We start from the raw sequence: 26,681 nt of genomic DNA, 5'->3' as shown, positions 1-26,681 counted from the left end.
ACATCTTCAACATAGATGATTAAATAAATGTACTTGGTAGGATATAATTCTGAGATGAAATTTTAGTGGCTCTCATTTTATAATCTTGATCCTCAAACCTGACATTTCTCAGACTTTTTTTTTTTAAGATTTTTTATTTATTTATTTGAGAGGTAGAGTTACAGACAGTGAGAGGGAGAGAGAGAGAGAAAGGTCTTCTGTCCGTTGGTTCACTCCCTGGCTGGCCGCAACGGCCGGAGCTGTGCCCATCTTAAGCCAGGAGCCAGGTGCTTCCTCCCAGTCTCCCATGCGGGTGCAGGGGCCAAGGCATTGGGCCATCTTCCACTGCTTTCCCAGGCCACAGCAGAGAGCTGGATGTGCAGAGGAGCAGCCGGACTCGAACCAGCGTCCATATGGGATGCCATATGGAGGATATGGAGGATTAACCTACTGCGCCATGGCACGGCCTCTCTCAGACTTTCTAAGCCTATGAACTTTATATTACTTTTAGTTCAGGTTGGGGAAAATAATTGGAATACATTGGGTTAAGGATAAATAAAGGCAGGCATTAATTAAAGTGCTAAGAACAGATTTTAATCAGTAATAACTACTACAACATGGTAAAAAAAGTCTAATGTGAGCTAAACTCAACTCTGATTTGTAAAGCAGTAACCAGGCATTTTAAAGGGAGAATGAAGGAACAAGGAGTGGGTAAATAGAGGTTCAATAGAGTCAGGAAAGCAAAATAGACAAGGGATTGATCAGTACCAATGCGGTCAGGCCAGCTGTCTTGGCTCACAATTTTCAAAATTAGGATTTTATCCTTCCACATACTAGAAGACCAGAGCTCCCATCCTCAGGTATTGATTGAAGCAAGCCATACATTTGGGGGCAAACTTAAGTTTCCTTTAGCATGTACAAATGGGGCTAAAGTGACCTTTGGAGTGTGACCTTGAATTGTTAGGGTTTGTTTAAGTCTTCATAGGCCAATGTCAAGGCCTAGTTGAAAAGAAGGCTCAGAAGAGCCTGGTGAGAACTTGTTCTAGCAGAGAATCTTGGTAAAGAACAAATGGATAGGCCGGCGCCGCGGCTCAACAGGCTAATCCTCCGCCTTGCGGCGCCGGCACACCGGGTTCTAGTCCCGGTCGGGGCGCCGGATTCTGTCCCGGTTGCCCCTCTTCCAGGCCAGCTCTCTGCTGTGGCCAGGGAGTGCAGTGGAGGATGGCCCAGGTGCTTGGGCCCTGCACCCCATGGGAGACCAGGAAAAGCACCTGGCTCCTGGCTCCTGCCATCGGATCAGCGCGGTGCGCCGGCCGCAGCGCGCCGGCCGCGGCGGCCATTGGAGGGTGAACCAACGGCAAAAGGAAGACCTTTCTCTCTGTCTCTCTCTCTCTCACTGTCCACTCTGCCTGTAAAAAAAAAAAAAAAAAAAAAAAAAAAAAAAAAAAAAAAAAGAACAAATGGATAAATGTGTAAGCCCAATAACCTCAGTTTTGGAAACTCGTACTATGGAAATAAAAATACCAGCAACTAAAGATATACAATGATATGTCAAAAAAATTCATGAGAATTGGAATTAGAAGCTAAATTCATTCTGGCATAATAAGTTGAAAATCCATGTATATGAATGGCTTTCGAAATTTTCAAGGAAAATGTAAGTTATAAATGCTTTTCAAAAATTTTTCACTAAAATAAACTCAGCTTTTATTTCCAATTTTGAGTTTTCCTTGTATATGCAAGGATATTGAGTACCCTGTTTATAGGAGCAGAAACAGAATATTTTTAATATTCTATCAATAGATAAATAAGCTTTGATATAACTATACAATGAGTTAGAATTCAGTCATTAAAAACAGTGAATTAAATTTATATTTTTGACTTTGTATCCTATATATAACCATGATATATCATTAAGGGAAAAAATCAATTTACAGAGTAATGAGATTTTTAAAAAAACAATAATAGATTTCAATGCCTTTATATACATATAATATATATATTTATATGATAATGCATTTTATATGATGTAGAGAAAAATGCGTTATTTCAGCAAACTGGGAATTGATCAGAAAAGAGGTTGTTAAATTTTTCTCTATGTATATCTCTGCATTATTCAGCTTACTACTATGCACATGTGTTGCTTTTTAAATTCATATATCTTAAAAAATAAAAACAGAGGAGTACTGCTTTCTTATTTTGTAAGACAGGATAATTCTTCGGTGTGATAACATTATCTTGGCCATGAGAATATAAATAAATCTAAAAAGAACTGATGAGCATTCCAATACCTATCAAAGCTTCACTGCCTAGGCTGATTGCCTCGGTTGACATTTTTCACACTCCTCTGCATTGATTTCTACTAAAATATGTGTATCTCCTCCAGCTGGGAAGCTTTACTGAGTTTTTTTTTTTTTTTTTTAACCTCCTGTGGTCTACATTAAGGAAACAACATCCAACGTCCAGACCTGATCCCTCTCCTCCATTTGCTCCTCAATTTGTGACCTTATAGTGACCAACTGCTTTTCAGGAATAGGAGTGATGACCACAAGTATGCTCAAGCCCTGAGAACAGTCCTTTTTTAATGAAACATTCAGGACAATTGAAAATTTCCCTCCCACTTTAAAAAAAAAAATGTGCTTCTAAAAGTACTTTCTTAGTTTATCCCCTGTGATCTACAAACGAGAAAACGTAAATCCTGTTTCAATAATATTAGATCCTCCTTCCTCAGCAAGTGGCCGCCCTGCTCGGTGCCTTTGTACTCTTCCGGGAAGTCAGAAGGCAAGAATATCTTACCCTAAGATAGTCCACACACGGAGGTAGAATACTATGACTGCAGCCAAAAGGCTGAGCAGCTACAAGGTAAATAGATCACGATTCTATTTAATGAAGGATATGATAAAGGGAGGGATACTTTTGAAAAGGATGTGGACATATGAAAATAAAGTAGAAAGACCAGGACTTATAGATTTTTAACCCAGAAGCTGTAATGGCTGGATTAAAACTTGAGCAAATAGTTTGGCCCTAAGGCTGGAAAATAGGACTTGTATTTAGCTAACTGGGTTTGGATAATCTTGTAAAAATGTGCAAAGCAAATGCACTTAACTGGAACATTGACATTGCTTAGCATTATGCACAATTTTGAGCAGATGGATTCGGTAGCATATTAACAAGGCTGTATTGCAATTACAGTTATGGTATAAATATTCATTCATTCATTTAAAGGGTACACTGAGGATCATTTTCCAGCCAAGGGCCAGTGGGCTCTGGTACGAACCCAGGACAATTTAGTGGATGAGCACTGTGTCCATTGTGGGTGAAGATGTAGGAAGTAAAGCCACCTGAGGCCACTCACCCACCAACTGATGGACTCAGAAGCATGAAGGAAGCAGAAAATGAGGCATTTATTGTCACCTGGTCTCGAGAGCAGTGACCATCAGGTGGAAGCAGGCACCTCCCTCAGAGGCTCAGCTTCTCTCATCCCTGCTATGCAGAGGTCCCTTGCCCTAGCTTCTCATTGGTTGAGGCTAAGCTAGGTCTTTTATGAAAATATACCACAGTCACGTCTCACAGAGGTGATGCAAAGATGGGAAGATGTGGGGGCAGAGGCAGCCCGCAAAGTTAACAGCTGAGAGCAGGACTCTGAATTCTTACCTGTACTTTTCCAGTGGTTCGTAGGATGATACAATTTTGTCCCTATCTCATGCATTTAGCTTTTACACATTTCAGGAAAAAAAACAATTAAATGTGTGTTTTGCCTCATTTTTCCCTGAGTCACCTTTGTATTTTCTGCTTTGAAAAACAGCTGTGCCAACACTCGACTAGAAAGTGAACCATACATCTGGAAATCGCCCTTTTGTTATTCCTTGCACACTAAATGATTCTCAGAAAAATCCGCGGGGACAGTCTCAGGATTTTTCTTTTCAAGAACTGGAAGGACCCTGGAAACAGCAGTGAGATTTTAAAAGATCTAGATTCAGGTTACTTTTAGCACTGGTTTGTGATTTTAGGGGTGATAGCCTGAAAGATGAATGAAAGTTGCTGTCAAATCAGAGTCTGATACAAAATTATTAGGGGAAAGGTCCTTATATAAGTGATTATGTTGATCGAAGGGTTTTGTGGCCTGAATGCTAAATTTCCCTTTGGAAGGTTGAGTTTCTACTTTAAGAAGCTGATTAGCTGGAGGGAAAATTTTAAGAGAAAAATGCTGTAAAAAAGATAAATGAAGTAGATTCAGTAAATGCACTTTATATTACGGGTAATTTTTTAAAGATTTATTTATTTATTTGAAAGTCAGAGTTACATAGAGAGGCAGAGAGAGAGAGAGAGAGAGAGAGAGAGAGAGAGAGAAAGTCTTCCATCCGATGGTTCACTCCCCAAATGGCCACAACAGCCAGAGCTGAATTGATCTGAAGCCAGGAGCCAGGAGCTTCTTCCAGGTCTCCCATGCAGGTGCAGGGGCCCAAGGACTTGGGCTATCTTGTACTGCTTTCCCAGGCCATAGCAGAGAGCTGAATTGGAAGAGGAGCAGCCGGGACTCAAACCAGCACCCATATGGGATACCGACACTTCAGGCCAAGGCGTTAACCCACTGCACCACAGCGCCGGCCCCCCAAGGGTAATTTTTAAAAAGATTTATTTATTTATTTGAAATGCAGAGTTACAGAGAGAAAGAAAGACCGAGAGAGGAAGCGATCCTTCACCCACTGTTTCACTCCCCAAATGACCACAACACAGGGCTGGGCCAGTCCAAAGCCAGGAGGAAGGAGCTCCACCTGGGTCTCCCACATGGGTGGCTGGGGCCCAGGCCATCCTTGGCTACTTTCCCTGGTGCTTTAGCAGGGAGATGGATCAGAAATGGAGCACCAAGACTCAAACCATATGAGATGCTGGAGTGGCAGGTGGTGGCTTACCTGCTGTGCTATGCCACAACACCAGCCCCTAAGGGTAATATTTAAGTGAATGAGTTTTTACAAAATGAAGGAAAACAAAAGAGACAGACGTAAAAAGAATGAGAACCAAAAGGGGAAGCCTATTTTTAATCTGGACCAGTTTGCCTGGGAATTTGGGAGTTTCTCCAGGGATGCTAAGAAATGGGCCATGGAGATTGAGACACAAAGGTGTCGTCTGCAAGCTCTCCTCTGGCAGACACTGTCTTCTTTCTTTCTGTTTTATACAGCCTGTCTCCAATTAATCTGTGGATTGTGTCCAAAGCTTCCATTGTAAATTGGTTGCTGAGAACTCACAATATTTTTAATTCATAAAATGTTTTTATCCACAGAAATAATGCTATAAATGCCCTTCAGCTTACCAGGCCACTCCATAACCACTTACTGCTGGCTGAAATATCACATATGCAATGGCTAATAGCAGCAAACTACTGTTATAGTGCCAATAAATAGGTGCAATATTCAATACAGCTAACTTGTCTGTTGTGCTTCAAGGCAAGCAGGTTTGGTTGGAAGAGAATAAGTGTACTAATCAGCTTTTCATCACTGTAAGTAAAATACTGTGAGGAGTTTCTAAGGAAGGAAGGTTTATTTTGGCTTACAGTTTTGGAGGTTCATAGTCGAAGACTAGATGGCCTAATTACTGAGGCATTTGAGCAAGGCTAAGGGATGGCGGAACACTTGCAGAGGGAGGATTGCATGGCCAGCCAGGAAGCAGAGAGAAATAGGAAGCAGGCTTATATAACTCTCTCCCAAGAACTACCTTCCAAGAACAATGACCTAAAGATCTCCCACAGGGCCCAGCTCCTAGACATCATATATAGTATTTATGTCTTGATCATGCAGCCATTTGTTTACAGTTTGGCACATGGCAGAGAGTTGACAGCTTCAGAAAGGAGGTACTAGCAGAGGGGGGCTACCTGACTGTATATGAAATAGGTACCACCTGGGCATTTCTACCTAAAGGTGTTCATCAGAAAGGTACAAAGCCCCAGCTGGATGTCTCTGAGAACCTGATTCACGATGCTTGCTTTCTGATGCCTCTCTTCCTGATCTTCCTGATCACCTTTCTTACCAATGGCTTTCTCCTCTTTGTGTAGGGGATTAAATTATTTAAAAGAGCCTTTTTGCGTCTAGAATATCTTTTCGTATTTTATAAAGATCTCATTCAGGGGCGAAGTTATGGTGCAGCAGGGTGAATTGCTGCCTGTGAGGCTAGCATCCCATATCTGAGTGCAGGTTCAAGTCCTGGCTACTTCCCTTCCAATCCAGTTTTCTGCTAATGCACCTGTAAAGGCAGTGGAAGATGGCCCAAGTACTTGGTTTCCTGCCACCCATAGGGTATAAACCCTGATGGAGTTCTTGGTTCCTGGCTTCCATCTGGCCCAGACTCACTCACTTTGGGGAGTGAACCGGCAGATGGAAAATTGACTCATTCTGTCTCTTTCTGCCTTTCAAATAAACAAGTAAATCTTTTTTTAGAAGAAGATCTCACTTAAAATGAACAACTAATATACATTTATTATAGAAACAGAAGAAATGCTGATAAGCATAAGGAAGGGGTGAAATGGGACCCCATTTCCTAAAGATAACCCCTATTAAAATTTTGATGTATAATGTTCCAGACTTTTTCCTATGTTCATACATTTTCTTAGAAAAACGGGGTTGCAGTGAACAAACTTCTGTAATGTGTTTATCACTGAATCTGTGTTGTCTGCTTTTCCATGTTAATACTATCCTTCAAGATCATTATTTTGTAATGACTGCATAATGTCACTTTTTTTTTTTTTTTTTTGACAGGCAGAGTGGACAGTGAGAGAGAGAGACAGAGAGAAAGGTCTTCCTTTTGCCGTTGGTTCACCCTCCAATGGCCACCGCGGCTGGCACGCTGCGGCCTGCACACCTCGCTGATCCAAAGCCAGGAGCCAGGTGCTTCTCCTGGTCTCCCATGCAGGTGCAGGGCCCAAGAACCTGGGCCATCCTCCACTGCACTCCCGGGCCACAGCAGAGAGCTGGCCTGGAAGAGGGACAACCGGGACAGAATCCGGCACCCCAACCGGGACTAGAACCCGGTGTGCCGGCACCGCAGGTGGAGGATTAGCCTAGTGAGCCGTGGCGCCGGCCATAATGTCACATTTTATGAATGTGTTATGATTTATTCAATTACTTTTGGCACATAGATAGTTTCTAATTTTTTAGATTTATTTACTTATTTCTTGAATTTTTTGAAAGGCAGAGTGATAGAGAAAGCAAGGAAGATAGAGAGATAGAGAGAGAGAGAGATGGGTCTTCCATCTTCGAGTTCACTTTCCAGATGCCCACAACAGCCAGGGCTGGGCTGAAGCTCGAGCCCAGAATTCCATCTGGAGCACCCATGTAACTGGCAGGGTCCAAGCACTTGAGCCATCATCTGCTGCTCCCAGAATGCATTAGCAGAAAGTTGGACTGGAAGCAAAGTAGCTGAGACTTGAACCAGGGACTCTGATATGGGATTCAGACATCCCGCATGACAGTTTGACCTGCTGTACCACAATGCTCGACTCTTGTACTTCTTTATTTTTCTTGCTTGACTGCAATGCTTCAGATGTCCATAACAGTGCTAAATAATGGTAGTCATAATGAGCATCCTTTTCTTTTTTTTCTGATTTTAATGTTAGTAACTCCAGTATTTCACTAGTAAGTGTGATGTCTGTGTTTGATTTGAGATTAAATAATCTCTATCATGTTAAGAAGACATTTTCAAATTCCATTTTACTAATTTAAAAAACAGTGTTGAATTTTATCAAATGACTTTTCAAGATTATCTCTTGTGGTAATCCAAAAGCTTTTCTTTATTTTCTTCATTGACTTAATTAAGTCTTGATTATGCTAATAAATTCCTTAATTCATGGTTTACAACTTTATGATAAAGTTATGTTTATATATGAGGTTGGTCTGTGGTTTTCTATATTATGCTTTATTTACGTAATTTTTAAAGTCAGTGGTTTTATGTCAGCTTTCTGTTACTTTTGAATTTGAATTTTTTATGTAGCTTGGAAATTATCTGTGACTTTAAGCTTAGAGAGAACTTGATTGTGCAAGCAATCTGGGCTAAAAACTTTTCTTGGAAACAATTTCTTAATGTCATTTGCGTTTTTCCACAGTTATCGATCTGTTGTTTTTCAACTTTGTCTTGGGTCAGTTTGTCTCTAAATACTGTTTTGGCTATGCCCCCATAATATTTTGATATGTGGTAATCTTATTTTTGAGAAACTTAAGCAATCTATAAATACCTTTTTGATTTTTTTCTTCAATAAATAATTTTTCTTTTAAAGACGAACTGCAAAATTTTTCCAAGATCTCGGCTTCTTATTGTTAACTTAAGTTTTTAAATTTATTTATAGTTTTATGACTCTATGTGTGATCTATGTGTGATAGTATGTGTCAAGAACAATCTCTTCTGATGGGAAGTTACTTAAGATATCTTGGCGGCCTAATGTCAACTCAAGTTTTGCAAAACTTTCTTATATATTTTTCTGAACAGAATAAATAGATCTTTCTCTTTAATGAGTCAATTTTTTCCTACTAGGCATCCATGGTAAGATTTAAAATGGACAAGTCAGAAGCATTCGATAATGCTGACGAAAGTTTGAAAGGATATGGACACAAAGAAATAATTAAATATTGAGTAAGAAAAAAAAAAAGCAAAAGCAGAGAAAAGCACAAAAGGGGGAGGTAGTGAAGAGAGGGAAGCCCTGTCTTCTGGGAAAACAAAGTGCTTAAGACACCATCATGGCCCCTGAGGAGCACTCAGCCCTGAAGTGGAAAAGATAAATTGAAGGCAGAGACAAGATTTGGGGAGGCAAAATGACTAATTGAGACAACAGGAGAGTCATTCAGTAATCTATTAGAACCCAGGAGAGATGTTAGAGAACAAGAAGGGTAGAGGGGATTTTCAGATTGAAGGGGCAGATAGAAGAGAGGTGCGTGTAGGAGGCCATAGCAGGTGGGAGTGAAATCTTACAGAAGCACAGAAGAATGTGTCAAGGAGTGCTTGATCAGTGGGTCAAACGTGGCTGAAAGGTCAAATAGAACCAAAGCAAGAAAGTGTCTCTTGCCCTCTGTCTTGGGTACTCGGGGAGAGTAGTTCCCCCGAGGTGGGGGAAGAAGACAATGAGCAGGTTGTGACTTGAGAGGGATGTGAGATGATGGAGGCAAGTATTTCTCCAGAGGCTCCACCGTGAAGGGAATGAATGAGGTAGGCAGGTAGTTGAAGACCAATGAACAGAATGACTGTAGTTAGGACATAAACACAAGGTAAGCATGTTTAAATGATGAGGAGATGAAGGGGGGGTGGTGGGTGGAGCCTGGTTGTCGCTGAGAGTCCTGAACTGGAGGGAGACACAAGCCTGGGTGGGAGGAGGCACCTCTTCTTGAGATGAAGGAAATGGTTGGGCCCCGCAGGCAGCTTGGGCAGAAAGGCAAGGTCTGCCCATTTCTTGGCAAGGCAGGATGGTGTCGTTATAGAACCTTGAGCACATTCCTAGACCGTCACTGAGGCGCCTAGCGTCTTGTTCTGCACGTTGATGGTTTGCTTCATGGGAATGACTCAGGATCCATGCCTCCCTGCCCTGCCAATAGAACTTGGAAAAAAATCTCTACACGTAGCTATTGTTTTCTCTGATGGTCATTGAAGAGTTTCCAGAAGTCTCTAACTATGTGGTGTTAACTGAAAATGAGAGTTTTGCAGGGAAACCAAAGATGAGGTTTTATTCATGAAGAGAAATGGAGCATTTAAAGCTGGAAACAACCAGTCAGTTGCTCTGAGCTGGCTGTTCTGCATGACTGAGTTTGGTTGCAGGTTTTACACTTTTCTTATAGGGCGAGTATATGCTTTGAGTCAAGTTTAAACAATACTGATTAATGTGGGGTTGTCAATCACATTGAAAATGAAAAAAATACTTCATTGAAAATGGAAGAACACCTGGTAATGCCCAACGGACTTGATTATTGATTAGGGAGGTACATTATATTTCCACATGCATTCCCGGAGATGGTCTGGATATGCTAAGACTGGCAAACATTGGGGTGGTGAACTACTGTTCCTACAAGGGCCCAATGACATCAGGTCATTCTTTAAGGCACAGTAAATGCTTCCTTGCCCATGGCTCCTGTTTTCTTAGTCACAGTTGAGGTTTGTTGGAGGGTCCTGTTACCTGGGAATTAGCTGCAAGACATCTTTATAGCAGGGAGGGCATCCTGGCTGGTTTAGGCCTCTTTAGAATTTAAGCCCACAGTGGTATGCAGTGGATTATCAGCATGATTAACTCAGCTGATTGTTAATTAAGTGACTGACAGATGCCCACAGCTCACAGAAGTTTCTGTTATGGTAAATACAAACTATAAATAAATTAGAGTAGTATTTCAGATCCTCAGTAGGCCTCTTTCCCTTTCTGTTTCTAACTAAAGATTCGCATCAACACATGAACAAAAGTGCCTATGAAGGTGACATTCCTTCTGATGTATAAAGTTTATTTCAATTACTAACTTCAAACTCTTAGGAATACATTTGGACACTTGCCTGGTTTTCCCTAATTTCTCTATTTGCATTTTGGGCTCTCACAAGTTGATAATAAATTAGTGCCCTTAAAAAATGGCAAGACAGAGGTGTTTCTCTCTCTTCTCCTCCCTCCCTCCTTTTCCCCTTTCCTTCCTCTATTATTCCAGATAATATTCTGTCTTCTACATGGAGGGAAACTTCTGGTTTAATTATCCTGTAGATAATTATGAGATAAACCACAGACAAGAAAGATTTCCCACGTCTGTTGCTATACTGAGTAAGTTTTCACTTACTAAAAATCAAAGTTGACAGTCTAATGGTTCAGAAATCCCCTGGGGGGATTTTAACCACCTTTTTTGGATGTTCACTTGGCCAAATACGCTGACTTTGTCAAATCTCCACTCTACGCTAAAGGATAAGCTCAGGTGCTGATTTTGGGAAGTGTTTCCCTTACCATACCAAGTCAGGCACCCGAAGTCAGAGCTATCCAAACTCCACTACTTGGAAGGCTTTGCTTGCACAGGAAGATGAAACGGCCGGAGGAGGCAGACGTAGAAAGGTCAGCTCAGATGAGAAGCATGAATTCCACAAAACATCTAGGATGGGTTCCTACTTTTGTGAGCAGCAAAGAAACTGTAGGTTGGTCCAACTTCCCAGCACACAAAGGCAGCGGCCGTGCATCTGCAAGACGGATGCTTGGTAAATCTGGTGATTGTTTCTGTTTGCACTCCCGCACCAATGATCGTCTCAACTGCTCTGCTTAGACTTTGACACCAGAGAACAGATAACTGCACAAGTTTGGTCTCCAGCTACCAGAAATCACTTCCATTCTCTCTTTACATAAAGCTGCTTTTGCTACTCCTCATTAACTCCTCACATACTGGCCGCTGCGCATGGCCTTGGAAGTCAACATGGAGCATTCTGGGATGGATGGTGAGGGTGTGCCTTGCCTTCCTCGGGATAGTGGGCTTTGCCTTGCGCCTCTTCCAACAAACCAGAGCCTGGGGTGCTGAGAAAATGAAACCAGGCAGGCTGCGGTGCTGCGGGGCCACCTGAGACGCAAAGCAGCAGCCACCTGCGGTGCGAGCCCGCGCTTCCTTCTTTCTAGCTGTTAAAGAGCCCCAGGGAAGCCCAGAGTGCGAGCAGAGAGGGTAGGGCCTGGAGCCTCCCCACCCCACCCCACCCCCAGCACAATTAACTTTCCACTCACAGTGACCTGCCCTCCAGTGTGGCTTATCAGCTGTTGGGCTTTTGTCGCTAAAAGAAAACAAATTGTGGAATGCGCTGCTCTGCGTGCTAATGAAACCAAGCCCGGGGGCAGGAGTAGGTTTGCGAATGGGGAGAAGAATGACCCTCAGTTTCTGACCTCCTGGCACCCGGGCGGTATTTATCAGAAGGCTCATGTGACTGGGTAAGACACACAGCCCCAGCTCGAAGGAAACAGCTGCTGGCGGAGTGCTCTGCGCTTGGCAGCTGGACAGTCAGGGCGCTGAAGGGAGTGAGCGAGACCGCCTCAGACCAGTAAGTAACTGGAGAGCTTGCTGTGTGTGTGTGTGCGTGCGCGCGCGTGCCTGCGAGTGAGCGAGTGTGTATGTGTGTGTGTGGCGGGGCAAGCCACCGGCTCGCAGCCTTTTATTTTACTTTGATTTTGGTTTCGCTCTGATGCTATAAAAGGATATATCTTATTTGTACTGCTGAATAGCCATTTGTGTTTTTACTGACCTGTTAAGAACCTCCTATTTTCAGCAACGTTCTCTTTCGACTTTGAGGATGAGTGGGGTGCATTGCTTGATTCTTGTCTCTGAAGCAGTGAGTTTATTTCCAGGTGTCTAGGATTTTTATAATCTATGATATTGAGGTGAGAGCCAAAGTTCAGGTCATGAAGGTAGAGAACTACTCCAAGTGAGCTGATGATCGGATTAGATTTTAATCAGTTTTAACTTGAAAATACAGTTGTTTAAAATAACTTGTGAATTTATTGTACAGTTGAGTTGACCATTCCTAGTCCATTCTGAATATTTCATTTAACGATGTAGAACAGTCTGTAATATGGAGACCTGCTAAAATAATATTTGGATTAGAAATAATATTCAGAATCTACGCATGCTTTCCAACTCATTGAAAGCATGTTTTATAGCTCTTTTCTTCAACAAGCTAATCCACCTTTATTATTTTAAAGCTACAATTCTTAGCCCTGGTGTTCCTTAATTCAGTGTTTTTATGATGCTCAGGGTCTTTCTTCCTTGTTTATGACCCGGATTATAAACGTGCTGCCTGAAGCCGGGTATGGGGAGGGCTGGGCGGTTCCGCTGGCATCTCCAGAACCAGAGAGGACCCGGGACCAGACCGATCTCTCTGGGGTTCATTCAGCAATAAGGGCGCCCGCCCTCGGGACACCAGCAACGCAGCCATCCTACTGGGACCCAGCCGTTGTTCAAGGACCTCGGTCCTGCCGTAGCCACCAGACAGAATGCGTAAGAGGAAGGGAAAAAGAGGAAATGGGAGTGGGCAGGACCCCGAAGAGATGACAAAACCTCTGAATCTGGGCTGTAAGGAGATAACCAAACAGACTCTTTTTTTGGGATTGCCTGGCCGTTAGGGAGGCTGAGCAGAGCGGTGGTTTTGTTCACAGTTGTTTTTCTTGCTTCGAGCCTAGGCCACCCTGAAGGGCGCTTGATTCTACCGCTGACTGAAGGCTTGTCCTGAGGCCTCAACTTTGGAGGGTTTGCGCGCGATGTCTGTCTCCTCTCCTACCGCTGTTCTCTCTCCGCCCCGGTTGTTCGTGGTGCAAGGGTTGACATGAAGCAGGGCATGCTGGTCCTAAGGCGGAGTTTCCCGCCACACAGCTGGGCTGAGGGAAAGCTTTTCAGATGCCCAGCTTGAAAAAACACCTGCTCTGAGATTAAAAAGCTCGCCCCTTTTCTTTTCTTGCAAATGCGGGGAGAATCTACAAAACCTGGAGCGTCAATGAGAAAAAATAGTTTCAGCTCCTCTGTTCCTCTTTGCGCCACGCCACGGTGCGAGCTCGCTCCGGGGGTCAGCTGGAGGCCACGTGGCCTGTTACTTCCCTGTCTGATTGCAGGGAGCCCACTCCGCGTCCCCACCCCATGCTGCGCCCTTCTGTGGAGAGTTTGCTTCTGGAATAGCTTCACTTTTCCCACAGGTCGTTAGTGGAGAAGAACTCTGCCATGAAATCATGTCGCTCTAGTAACAGAGCTTTCTGTAATGAAACAGAATATCTAAATGGAAGTCAAGATATTCTCATCTGATTTTTTTGAACACTCACACATTATTTAAAGAAAATTCTGGGCTGGCAGTGGGATACAGCATGTCAAGTTGATGCCTGCAGCACCAGCATACATTTTGGGTTCTGGTTCTGAGTCCTGGCTGCTCCACTTCTGATCCAGCTCCCTGCTAATGCACCTGGGAAAGCAGTGGAAGATGGGCCAAGTCCTTTGGTCCCTGCCGCCTATGCACCCATGTGGGAGACTGGGAAGAAGCTCTTGGCTCCTGGCTTTGGTTTGGCCCAGTCCTGGCTGATGTGGCCATCTGGGGAGTGAACCAGTTAGTGGATGGAAGAGCTTTCTCTCTGTCTGGACTTCTCTCTCTGTAACTGTCTTTCAAGTAAATAAATAAATTATTAAAAATACAATAATGTCTTGAATTTTAAAATAATAGTAACAGGACAATTAAAATAATTATTTTATATGCAATGTTATATCCATGGAGTCAAAGGCCTTTAGGCCTAGATAGGAATTTTAGAATGTGCAATTTAATGTCATCATATCAAAGACTAGGAAGTTGTAGAAAATTTATTCCCATTACAGTACAGAGCCAGAAGAAAGAGCTCAAGGCTTCTGTGGCTCTTGTTACCATAATATTAATGTTAATAATTATCATTATTACTGTACACTTACTGTGCTGATATGCTAAGCAAGTATATTTAATTTTTAGCATTCTCACATTAACTCTGTGCTATATATTATTATGATTGTGATTCCACTTTTATAGAGGGAGAAACTGAGATTAAGACACCCCCCCTTAGTCTATACCTGTCACAGGCAGGAGTGATACCTAGATTTGACTCTAGAACCTATATACATTAGAAAATAAAAGTGGAGGGGCTGGCATTGTGGCATAGCGGGTAAGGCCACCATCTGCGACACCAACACCCACAGCCTATGTGGGCACCAGTTTGTGTCCCCACTATTCCACTTCCAATCCTGCTGTCTGCTAATGGCCTGGGAAAAGAAGCGGAAGATAGTTCAAGTGTTTGGGCTCCTGTCACCCAAGAAGGAGGCCCCAAAGAACCTCCTGGCTTCAACCTGGCCCAGCTCTGGCTGTTGCAACCATTAAGGGAGAGAACCAGCAAATGGAAGATCTCTCTCTCTCTCTGTCTTTCCCCCTTTCTCTGTAACTCTCACTCTCAAATCTCTAAAAATAAAATAAAAGTAGAATGCTTATGCTAATCCCACACATTTACCCTTAACAACTCATGAAACGTGAATGAGAGCATTAACTGGAACAATAAGATCAGACACACCATGTGTGTTATGGTCCTGCTCAATGCTCCCTGGCAGGAAGGGCTAGGTTTCCCCCTGTGACAGTCCAAGTCCAAGCGCCACAGGACTTGTTTCTCTTTGAAAATAGTTCAGTAATTGCCTTCACATCCGTCAGGCCAGCAGCTGAGAGCTTTGTTGTTAACCTCACTGCCTTTTCTGGCCGTTTTTCCTGATACTCCTTTCCCTTGGAGGACACCCACTCCATCCAGGGCCCACCTCAAATAGCTTGTAGCTTGCCTTGTGTTGGTGAAACTACTGTCAGACCTGTTTCTTTTGGCTCAACTTAGCAGATTGATTGTCCAAGTAGGTTGTTTATGAATAGAAACAACACGGTCCGTCACTGTGTTTGTCCTAAGCTCTGAGTGTGAGTGTGTGTGTGTGTGTGTGTGTGTGTATGTGCTGTGGGTCTGGGGCAGGGGGCTGGCTGCGAGTGCACAAGGAAGAGAGATGTGCATTTCTTTGCAGGCTATGATGCTGCCTGCTCCTGCCATTTGTTCTGAGTCATACTCCTCCCCTCATCTGCTGCATATCTCAACACTGGCTGCCTCACTTGTGGGCCGTGAACCTTGGATATTTTTGGGTCATGAGACAGAGCCCTTGCAGAAACCTACTGTTTAAACCCTTTTAAAAATTCCATTTGGCTCTCCACATTCCTCTGCTTGGTTAAATGTCAAAATTAGGTTGGAGATTATGAGAAAGAGCAGTGGGTAATGCATAAACAACAGCAGGGGGTCCCTTGGTTAACAGGGAATTAAGCACGTAGGCCATGCATGGTTGTCATTGACAAAGTTATCAATGTTTTCCCAAGGTTGTTGTATCAAAATTACGCATTTTGAAGATCAATCTATTTCTAGCAAGAAAAGGGAGTTTTTACTCTTTATTTCTACCAGTCTGTAGTCTAAAACTAAGCCCTACTCAATAGTAGTTAGTGCTGCAAGTTGTGAAGCCAGAATCATTGCCAGTGGGAATTACTGCCATAGAAACTGGCATAGCCCAGGGGATGTTGTGTGGAGATGCATGAAATGGGCTCCAAATCAATCATTAGAGTCCACGAGTCATACTCCAGAGTTGGTTTGAAGCTCAATAAAATGCTTCATTAATATCTAGAGAACTTTTATGAAGTGGAAACAAATTCTATGGTGCAGTGCTTGTTTGATTTGTTTTTGCCAGATTGTGTTTTTCAAAGACCTCTGTTCCCAAAGAGTTCACTCCCTTAGATCCCTCTTTTTCCTGGTGAGCTCTGTTATGGTCCCTGAAGTTAACTCTTTGGGTGTCATGTTCCCATTGCTTTAAGGGATTTGAAGTTTTGGGGTTTTTGCTGTTTCAAGCGATCATTTTAGCTCCAGAGTCTGCTTGTAGAGTCACTGTGCTTTAATCTTTAAGCTTCTCTTTGATGTTGAACACAAACCTCTGTATTTATATGGGAATTTACTGGCATCTGTTACTTTCTTGCACTTTGCCACAATCCAATGAAAGAAAGACATGGTCACAGTAGTTTACCGAGAAGAAACAGAGAATGAGAGAAAGCGAGCAGCTTGTCCATGGCCCTGGCATCAGTAACTGGCAGAATTCAGCGAAGTCTCCAGTCTACTGCTGCATCCCAGGTTTTTCCTTTTAGTTTGTGCTGTCTTCTAGAGAAAGACCACTTTCAACCATTTCATGACCATGCTCTTCTGAGATGAAAAGCACTACAACTTGTACTACTGTCTCCTGTTAGCAAAGGGTAACTGATTGGCTGATTTGTGATATGCCTTCTCATTCATATTCGTGGTGATACTTCCAAAGCCTGTGAACATTTTACTTCAGGAACAGGATCAGCTTAGTTGCAGGCACAGTAGTATTTGCTTAAGGTAATTTTTTTTTTTAAAGATTTTTATTTGGGGCTGGTGCTGTGGCATAGCTGATAAAACTGTCATCTGCAGTGCCAAGATCCCACATGGGCACCAGTTTGAGTCCCAGCTGCTCCACTTCCAATCCAGCTCTCTGTTATGGCCTGAGAAAGCAGTAGAAGATGGCCCAAGTCCTTGGGCCCCTACACGCGTGTGGGAGACCCGGAGGAAGCTCCTGGATCCTGGCTTTGGGTCGGCCCAACTCCAGCTGGTGCAGCCGTTTGGGGAGTGAATCAGTGAATGAAAGACTTTTCTATCTCTGCCTCTCTCTGTAACTCTGCCTTTCAAATAAATTAATTAATTTAAAGATTTAATCTAAAGAGGCAGAGGAAGAGAGAGAGAGATTGATCTTGCATTGATGGTTCACTCTCCAGGTGGCCACAATGGCCAGAGCTGGGCCGATCTAAAACCAGGAGCCAGGAACTTCCTCCAGGTCTCCCATGTGAGTACAGAGGCCCAAGCACTAGAGCCATCTGCCACTGTTTTCCCAGGCAATTAGCAGAGAGCTGGACTGGAAGAGGAGCAGCTGGAACATGAACTGGCACCCACATAGGATGCCAGTGCCGCAGGCCAAGGCTTAGCCTACTATGCCACAGTGCCAGCCCCCTCAAATCGTATTTTTAAAGGAACTTAGTGATCATTTTCCTCTCCTACAGACCCCATGTGGTTAAATTAGAGTCATACCAACTATGACATGATGTAACTCTCAGTTTTTAGAGATAAAAACTCTAAACTGGTTGCTTTCTGAGATACTAAAAAAAAAAAAAAAAAAAAAAAAGGCAGTCTGCTTTTCTGCTTTTCAGTATGCACACTCCTTGCTTAACAAAACCATAAGCATTCTGGGAAGTTCTGTTGGTCATAGCAACCTTATTCCCTCAGGAAAATAATCTACTGTGACCACCAGGAATAGTGTCTACTGTGACCATTTCCTGCTACACAGTTTTCTGCCCACAACTGAGAGAGTCTCAGCTTGCTAGAATAATTGAAATGCTTCACTATCAGTAAATTTTCTGAAATGGCAATCCAGTTCATTGTATAACAGCATCAGAATGTTGGCAGGGTCATAACAATGACATGTGTGATGCCTGATGATTTTACAGTGCAATTGCATATTGCAATGACCAGGGCTTTTGGGGCCTGGGGAAGCAAGTGAACAGATTTGTGACAAAAGGAACTATTATGGGGTTTCTTTCCAAAGTAACTTTTCTTTTTGGGTGGGTGGGTGGGGGAGTATGAATATGAAAGCCAGGTTTCTTTGAATTTTCAAGATCCCTGAAGACATTTGACTCATGAACTGACCAAGGAGCATTATTCTTAGTGACAACTGTAATAATCAGAACTTTTTGTGCTTTCTGGCCAAAAGAGAAAGAAAAGGGGAAAAAAAAAAAAAAAGAAATGAATCAGTGGATTAAAAGTCTACCATTCTAAATTATAATTTGTAGAATTTGAAATAAAATATATCCTTTTTTAAGATAAGTCTTGATGACTATGTTATAAGCAGATAATTGAACTCAATATTAGAGATGATTTATGTGTTCAAAGCTGCAGATATCCCAAGAGTTATGAATTTTCTATTTGATCAGGTTGATAATTTTTTTTTCTGAAGGCTTCTCTTTTTGCCACATGCTGCCCTATCTTTTCCCACAAATAGTCTAAGACTCTTGCATAGATCATTTTGCGATTGATTTGCTTTAGTGTTGTTTGTGTGCTCAGAGTTTTAGCTTTGAACATGTTCCATGTACAATCGTTGACAAAGACATAGTAATAAGGGGAAAATAGCATGAAAAAAATTAAATTCTAATCCCAGCGTATCATTTTAGTCACTGCTTTTCTATTGTTTGTTTCAAAAATCACAGACAGGAATCTATATTTGAGTGTATGTAAGTGATTTTAACTACTTCTCTTTTTCTCCTGCGGGGCATTTGCACAGAAGTAGCAACCTTAACAGTGAACTGGTCTGAAGGAAAGGGATGGGCTGGCCAGGAACTCGGGAAATGAGACTGTCAGTTTGTGATGGAATTTGATTGCAATTTAAAAAACATACATTGGCTTAGTCATCCCTCTTTTGTTTTGGGAAATAAAATTTTTCCTTCTGCTTAACAGTTCAGAATGGACTAAACCAAGTTTCCTTGGAGTCTTTTACATATATTAACTTTGGAAAGCTGTTACTGTGATTCCTTACACACAAACGTTGATTTTACAAAATACTTTAGACTTGGAATCAAGGAACAGAGAACTAGTATTCTTTTCCGGTCACACTCTAACAACTTGCTCTGTGACTATCAAGGGTGAATTTTCTCAATAATAAAATTAATATAGATTTCTGTGGCTCAAACTATATATTAATTATTTTATTATTTCTTTTATTTATTTACTTATTTAAAAGGCAGTGTTAGAGAGGGAGAGACAGAGAGCTTCCATCCATTGGTTTACTTCCCAAATGGCCACAACAGTCAGGGCTGGGGCAAGCTACGCCAGGAGCCAGGAGCCAGGAGCTTCTTCTGGTCTCCCACATGGGTGCAGGGGCCCAAAGACTTGGGCCATCCTCTGTTGCTTTCCCAGGCACGTTAGCAGGGAGCTGGATCACAATTGGAGTAGCCGGGACTCGAACTGGTGCCTGTATTGTTTTACCCACTGTGCCATAGTGCTGGCCGTTTATTATTTCTTATACACTTGAGGAATAGAAATGCAGAGAGAGAGAGAGTAAAAGAAAGAGAGAGAGGGAGAGAGAGAGAAGATGATAGGCAGATAGCCAGAGAGAGCTCCCATCCACTGGTTCCTCTCCAAATGCCTGCAGTGGCTGAGACTGGCCCAGGGAGAGAGCCAGGAGCTGGGAACCAAATCCAGACCTCTGGAGTAGGTAGCATGAACCCAATTACTTAGGCTGGCACTGCTGCTTCCTGGGGTCTGCATTGGCAGGGGGATGGAATTTAGGAGGCAGAGCTGGGACCCACGCCTGGTCACTTCAGTGTAGAATACAGCAACATAATCGCCAGGCTAAAAGAGCATTCTGCTCAAGAATTTTAAACAGTTTGAATTGAAGAACTGAATATAATCTCCCTGCTTGGTCCTGGAAAACTCATAACATGACTTCAATTTGACTAAACTTTGGATTCTGCTCCAGCTTTCAGTTCTGCTTTTTAAAAGTAGAAAGTATTTCATTTATGTATGGAATGCCTGCTTTCAAAATCACATGAGTAAACAGGATATTTTAGAGATTATTTTTTAATGGCAAGGACAGTGCCCAATTGGAATGGTGGTACTGGAGATTTCTCTTAGTCCATTTCTGACCCCAGTCACTGTTGATTCTGGGATGACTCTGCGTTTTTCTATGTTCCATCTCTAGTAGGCATTTAAACTGTGACTGCTCTTTAGAGAGGAAATAAAACATTAATTTTTACATAACCAGAGGTAGACATTATTGTTGACCTGCTAGCAGATCAGAAAAATATTTTTCAGAGACGTCAGGTACCATACACCTTGCAAGGCCACAGTCTGAGTCTTCCTAGAAGCAAAGTCCATGCATTTGTCATTCAAACATTTTGTCTCTTACTGTGTCTGAGTTAAAAACTCACTCTGTTTTCATTACTGAGACACTCTCTCACCTGTGATGCTCGGCACATGGGACCCATAGATGTAAGCCTCTGGCAACACTCAAGAATCATTTTACTATTTCAGATATAAAAAGAGCGTGGCTGATAATGGATGCACCAATTATGATGGTGACTGTTACTAGCAGTGACAGTTTGCTTTAGATTGTATTTGGCCTTTATAAGAAGGGGCATAATATTATAAAAAGAGAGGATATCATACTTAATCCCATAAAATGTGTTTTGGGGCCATGATTACATTTGAGAAAAGAACCAGCCAGACCTTGAAGCAGGACTGATACACTGTATCACATACTATTTTAATTCTTTATGTTTTAGAAGAAATACTACTTTCAACCTCTTTGGAAGTTGTAAGAACTTCGCGTGATGTAAGCCAGTGGTAGTAGTATTATAATATAAGAAATGAAGGTTTCTTTTCTAATTACAAGGATGACTGGGAGATGTGTCATGCATAAAATTCTGCAACTATCTGTAATACTTTCTCACATCAAGCCCGTGGAAGAGAATTAACACGTTTGAAAAACTGTTCTGAGCTTCAGTCTCTAAATGTGGACATTATACTCAACCATAAGTTATTAAAACCTCAATAAGTACAATCTAGTTTATCAGTGCCCTTGTATAGGAGCCAGAATGTAAATATAGTTAACAAAAGTAATTGAAAAACACTCTAAAATACGTTGTCCCATAAGATGATTCATTTGATAAATATTTTTACTTATTATTTAAACAATTATTCCTTTTATTTATTTATTTATTTATCATAAACAATTTATTTATTTGAAAAGCATGGTTAGAGAGAGAGGGAGAGAGAGAGATCATCCATCCACTGGTTCACTCCCCAAATCACATGAGTAAACAATGAAAAGGCCACAATGAAAAGGGCTGGCCAAGCCAAAGCCAGGAGTCAGGAGCTTCTTCTGGGTCTCCCACATGGATGCAGGGGCCCCGGGGACTTGGGCCGTCCTCCTCTGCTTTCCCAGGCACATTAACAGGGAGCTGGGTTGGAAATGGAGCAGCCAGGACTTGAACTGGCACCCATAGGGGATCTTGGTACTGCAGACTGTGGCTTAACCCACTGTGCCACAATGCTGGCCCCATATTTTTATTTTCAAAACATTATTTACGTGTTTATTTATTTTCATTACTTGAAAGGCAGACAAAGAGAGATCTTCCATCTGCTGATTTGCTTCCCAAATACTAGCAACAACTGAGCTTGAGCCTGGCGAAAGCCAGGAGCTTGGAACTCAATCTAAGTCTCCCACATGGGTGACAGAGACCCAAATACATCACCTGCTATCTCCCAGAATGCTCAGTGTCAGGAAGCTGGATTGGAAGTGGAGGTGGGACTCAAACTCTGGCACTCTGGTATGGGATGCAGGCATCCCAAGTAACATCTGACTACTGTGTCAAACACTCACTCTGATTTAGTAAATTTTTTAAAGATATGCTTTTGTGCCATATATTACACAAGCATAAATAATGATATAGACCTTGCCCCATAAATTATTTCCTCCTGGTTAACAGATCAGTATTTTAAACATTTTACCATAATCATATTATGATATACAAATATGTTCTACAAAAGAGGGATATGCCCAACATGGGAAGTGAGATACTCAGCAGACTCATAGAATGGCGGATGTCCTAAATAGCACTCTGGCCTCAGAATCAGCCCTAAAGGCACTCGGATCTGGCTGAAAAGCCCATGAGAGTATTTCAGGCATGGAAAGCCAAGACACTCTGGCAAAAAGATCTCTGTGAGTGAGATCCCAGTGGAAAGAACAGGTCTTCAAAGAGGGAGGTGCCTTTCTCTGAAGGGAGGAGAGAACCTCCACTTTGACTATGACCGTGTCTAAACAAGATAAGAGTTGGAGAACTCAAGGGGCTTCCATAGCCTTGGAAACTCATGACTGGTGCATAGGGAGATTACTGATGCCATAAACAAGAGTGTCAATTTGTAAAGTCAACAAGAGGAGTCACTGTGCACTTACTCCTCATGTAGGATCTCTGTCCTTAATGTGCTGTACACTGAGGCTTAATGCTATAACGAGTACTCAAACAGTATATTTCACTTTGTGTTTCTATGGGGGTGCAAACGATTGAAATCTTTACTTAATGTACACTAAACTGATCTTCTGTAAAAAAAAAAAAAAAAGAAATTATCAATTCCCAACTTGACTCTCACTGGGATTAAACATGACAATAGGTCTGATCTGATTTCATCATCATTTAAAAAAATCATCTATTATTTTTCACTTTATGTTTCTGTGTGGGAGCAAACTGTTGAAATCCTTACTTAAGGTATACTAAGCTGATCTTCTGTATATTAAGATAATCGAAAATGAATCTTGATGTGAATGGAAGGGGAGAGGGAGTGGGAAAGGGGAGGGTTGTGGGTGGGAGGGACGGTATGGGGGGGGAAGCCATTGTAACCCATGAGTCGTACTTTGGAAATTTATATTCATTAAATAAAAGATAAAAAAAAAAAGAGGGATATGCAAAGTTCTGTGGGAATCCAGGAAAAGGAGATGATTAACTATATCTGGATGAGTCAGGGAAGATACCCTAGGATTGGTGACATAAGAGCTGAGTATAAAAGTCATGGTTTGCAAAGAAAAAAATGTATTTTGCAACAGTCCATTTCTTGCAATGGTAGTGCTTGGTAAAGCTGAATCAGATCTTGTTAAATAGAGAAATAATATATTTGCATTCTGGGGGAAAAAAAAAAAAAACAAGCTGTGAGAACAGGTTAGAGGAAAAAAAACACCGAAGGCCCAAAGGATACCAGAGACACAGGTTTGAGCCATGGCAGTAGTAATAGAGAAGATGAAAGAATTTGCAGAATATTTGAAAAGTAGAGTTTTACTGGGGCCGGTGCTGTGGCACAGTGGGTTAACACCCTGGCCTGAAGCGCCAGCATCCCATATGGGTGCCAGTTCGAGACCTGGCTACTCTACTTCTGATGCAGCTCTCTGCTATGGCCTGGGAAAGCAGTAGAAAATGGCCCAAGTCCTTGGGCCCCTGCACCCACATGGGAGACCTGGAAGAAGCTCCTGGCTCCTGGCTTTGGATCGGCCTAACTCCAGCTGGTGCAGCCACTTAGAGAGTGAACCAGCGAATGGAAGACCTCTCTCTCTCTCTCTCTGCCTCTCCTCTCTCTGTGTAACTCTGACTTTCAAATAAACAAACAAATCTTTAAAAAAAAAGTTTTACTCTTGAGATCTGTTGTACAACTGTTGGCGTGTGGAGGAAGCTGAGAAGATTTGGAGGCTTTATTCTGGGTAATCAGCGTATGAATGCACCATTACTGATACTGTGTAGGAATTCCTTGAAAAGTAATTTAGACTCATTCAGCATTATAAAGGGACTGTTGGAAACAAATCCAAAAATAACTTCCTATTGCCCTCAGAGTTTTGAGACTTGGAGCCTTTGGAGTGATTTTGATTGTTCTACCTTAAGAAAGCGATTAACAAAATTTGGAAAATATGCAGAGTAGTTTCTAAAATGTTAACAGGGACAGTAAAACCTCTTGGACAAGCTAAAACCTGAGACCTTTTCAGTTTACATATGATTAATGGTTATAAAATCAGAAAGGCTAATGAACGTGATTTATTTGCCAAAACCCAAACCGCTGGAAATTTGAAAGGGATGAATTTAAAATAATGACAGTAATTTTTGCCCACTTTTATGATGAAAATGTTAAAACAATAAGTTGAAAGAATGATATAGTGAATATCATCAATTCAATTCTGCAATTAGCAATGTACTGTGTTTATTTTTGAACACATATTTTATCCATTCATCTGTCCATTGGTCCATCTTAATTTTTTTATCCAAAATAAGTTGCAGATAGCAGTGCACTTCATCTCAAACACTTCAACATGAATATTGCTTATTAGAATTTAGTATTTATGTATGTAGAATTCATATTTTACATAAGAGATTAGACTCATTAATTTTTAAAATATTTATTTATTTCAAAGTCAGAGTTAGAGAGAGAGACAGAGTGTGCTTCTGAAATCGGAGATGACCCCCTAAAATCTATACGAAAATATGGCCCTTTAAAGTTCCCCAGAAGCACCATCCGGGATGCCACATATACTACCGGAATTTGGGGTGCCATGCGATATCACCATGGGCTTATTACTAAATCCCCAATATTAATAAGTGCAAGAGGGTTCTTGCCTAATATTTAGAGAAGAATTCTAATACCAGCACAGATAAAGGAGACAGCATGGTACATTTTAAGCCTTTATTTAGTGAGAAAGATGCATAGGAGAGTGAGAGTTTTATCTAAGAGAGAGGGGTAGATCTGGGTTCATACCGAGCACCAGGAACCAGCCACGTGGAGGAGCATCTAGGCCAGGAAGCCTAGGGTGGGTGGCCTGAAGGCCACACACCCTGGAGGCGCAGGGGTACAGCAAGCCCCCTCCTGGCAAGAGGCCAGGGAAGAAAAGAGTCGGGACACACTGTGTCCCAGGCTTTTAACCCACTTCCAAAGGGGAGTGGTTGATTTACCTGATTGGCTGGTGGGCACCCAGGTGTAGCCAGGTAGGGGCATGAGGTCACACAGGTGAGGCGTGGTCTTCCAGCTCACAAACCTAATCAATTTTAACCTGTATGCCTGCCTACTTCATTCCCCCCTCAGAGACTCCATCCCTTAATCCTAAGGGGAGTTGATGGATGTCGAATCATCTCTTCTGTAACTGCTTCCTGCTTATGAGGGGCGTAGTGCAGACCCTGCCTATCCAGGGTCTGGAGGGCTCTGCCTATCCTATCTAGCAAATTTGCTTTGTGAGCTGGAGCAGTCTCCGTCATTGCCAACGTCTGTGTCTCCTGCATGGTTATTTGCTCCCAGAAGTCGAGTTCTGAAACATGTAAGTTTGTTAATTAGTATAAGCAAAACTGGAGTAAAACTGATTATAAGTGGGGTACCCCTTTAGATGAAAAGAACATATCTTACAGATTCCCACATAGTGGGAAATGATAGGCTACCCATTTAAACCCATTTAGCTTGAGTATAGAGAATTATAATCGAAGAAATTATCAGGTAGCTTTATCATCAATAACAGTTCCCAGAAATAATCAAGAAAGGCAGGTAAAGCATGTTTGCCTCAAGGAGACAAAGGCAAATGTTTTACTTGTCCACTGGTTCACTCCCCAGATGGCTGCAGATGCTGGGGCTGGGCCAGGCTGATGGCAAGAGCCCAGAGCTACTTCGGGGTGTCCTATGTGAGTGCAGGAGCCCAGACACTTGGGCCACCTTCTGCTGCCTTCCCCAGGCGTATTACCAAGGAGCTGGATCAGAAGTAGAGCATCCAGGACTTGAACCAGTGCCGCCCATATGGGATTCCAGAGTCACAGGCAGCAGCTTAACCCACTGTGCCACGGCTCTTTTTTTTTTTTTTTTTTTTTGACAGGCAGAGTAGATAGTGAGAGAGAGAGAGACAGAGAGAAAGGTCTTCCTTTTTTGCCGTTGGTTCACCCTCCAATGGCCGCCATGGCTGGCACGCTGCAGCCGGCACACCGCGCTGATCCGATGGCAGGAGCCAGGTGCTTCTCCTGGTCTCCCATGGGGTGCAGTGCACTCCCGGGCCACAGCAGAGAGCTGGCCTGGAAGAGGGGCAACCGGGAAAGAATCCAGCGCCCCGACCAGGACTAGAACCCTGTGTGCCGGCGCCGCTAGGTGGAGGATTAGCCTATTGAGCCACGGTGCCGGCCAGCACTGGCTCTTAATTGAGACTCTCTTGATCATCAAAAGTTGCTGCCAAACATAATGGCCACATCAGCTACAAAACAGCCTTTGAGGCACCCAAGAATATTGGCCTGGCAAAGCCATTTTCCTTTCAATAAATGTTTATTGAATTTGAGTGTAATGAAACTGACACTTGCAAATGCAGGTTCTTTGCCAGTAGGTGATGGAACTGGTACTAGGACAAATCACCTCTCAGTCTCACACGAGCATCTATCCCTGCTTTTAATAGCTCTGCAAAGTAATGATGCAATGTAGTAGATGATTTGTAAATCAAAGACAGTGCATTCTATACAAAATCATTGTAAGATTGCTCAACAGGGGCAAGTAATTGGGCAATGGGAAAGGAGGTAAAATGTTCTCACAAAAGAGAACTCTTTGTTCATATATTGAAAAAACATGC

General features: G+C 42.4%; 1 protein-coding gene and 1 long non-coding RNA gene across 11 annotated transcripts in view; one reads left to right on the top strand and one right to left on the bottom strand.

Moving 5' to 3' along the window:
- RASGRP3 (RAS guanyl releasing protein 3) overlaps positions 1–26,681 on the top strand; it is a 136,826-nt gene that overhangs the window by 28,792 nt on the left and 81,353 nt on the right. For 2 of the 10 annotated variants that reach the window (XM_070069712.1, XM_070069708.1), the window contains exon 1: positions 11,142–11,985. The exons of the other annotated variants lie outside the window; for them this stretch is intronic. The gene's annotated coding sequence lies outside the window, so the exon portion shown is untranslated. Of the gene's footprint in view, positions 1–11,141; positions 11,986–26,681 lie in introns of those variants that run through there. 10 annotated transcript variants of the gene reach the window in all.
- LOC127490340 (uncharacterized) overlaps positions 1,560–26,681 on the bottom strand; it is a 37,941-nt gene continuing 12,819 nt past the window's right edge. Inside the window, exons 2-3 of the long non-coding RNA XR_007918296.2 lie at positions 12,187–12,524; positions 1,560–11,145 (exon numbers count right to left, since the gene is read on the bottom strand). This is a non-coding gene — a long non-coding RNA (uncharacterized lncRNA). The remainder of the gene's footprint in view (positions 11,146–12,186; positions 12,525–26,681) is intronic.

The sequence above is a fragment of the Oryctolagus cuniculus genome, chromosome 2 (genome assembly GCF_964237555.1).
Source record: "Oryctolagus cuniculus chromosome 2, mOryCun1.1, whole genome shotgun sequence".
Lineage (NCBI taxonomy): Eukaryota > Metazoa > Chordata > Mammalia > Lagomorpha > Leporidae > Oryctolagus > Oryctolagus cuniculus.
The sequence above is the reverse complement of the archived record's forward strand: the minus strand, read 5'-3'. Positions and strand labels throughout refer to the sequence as shown.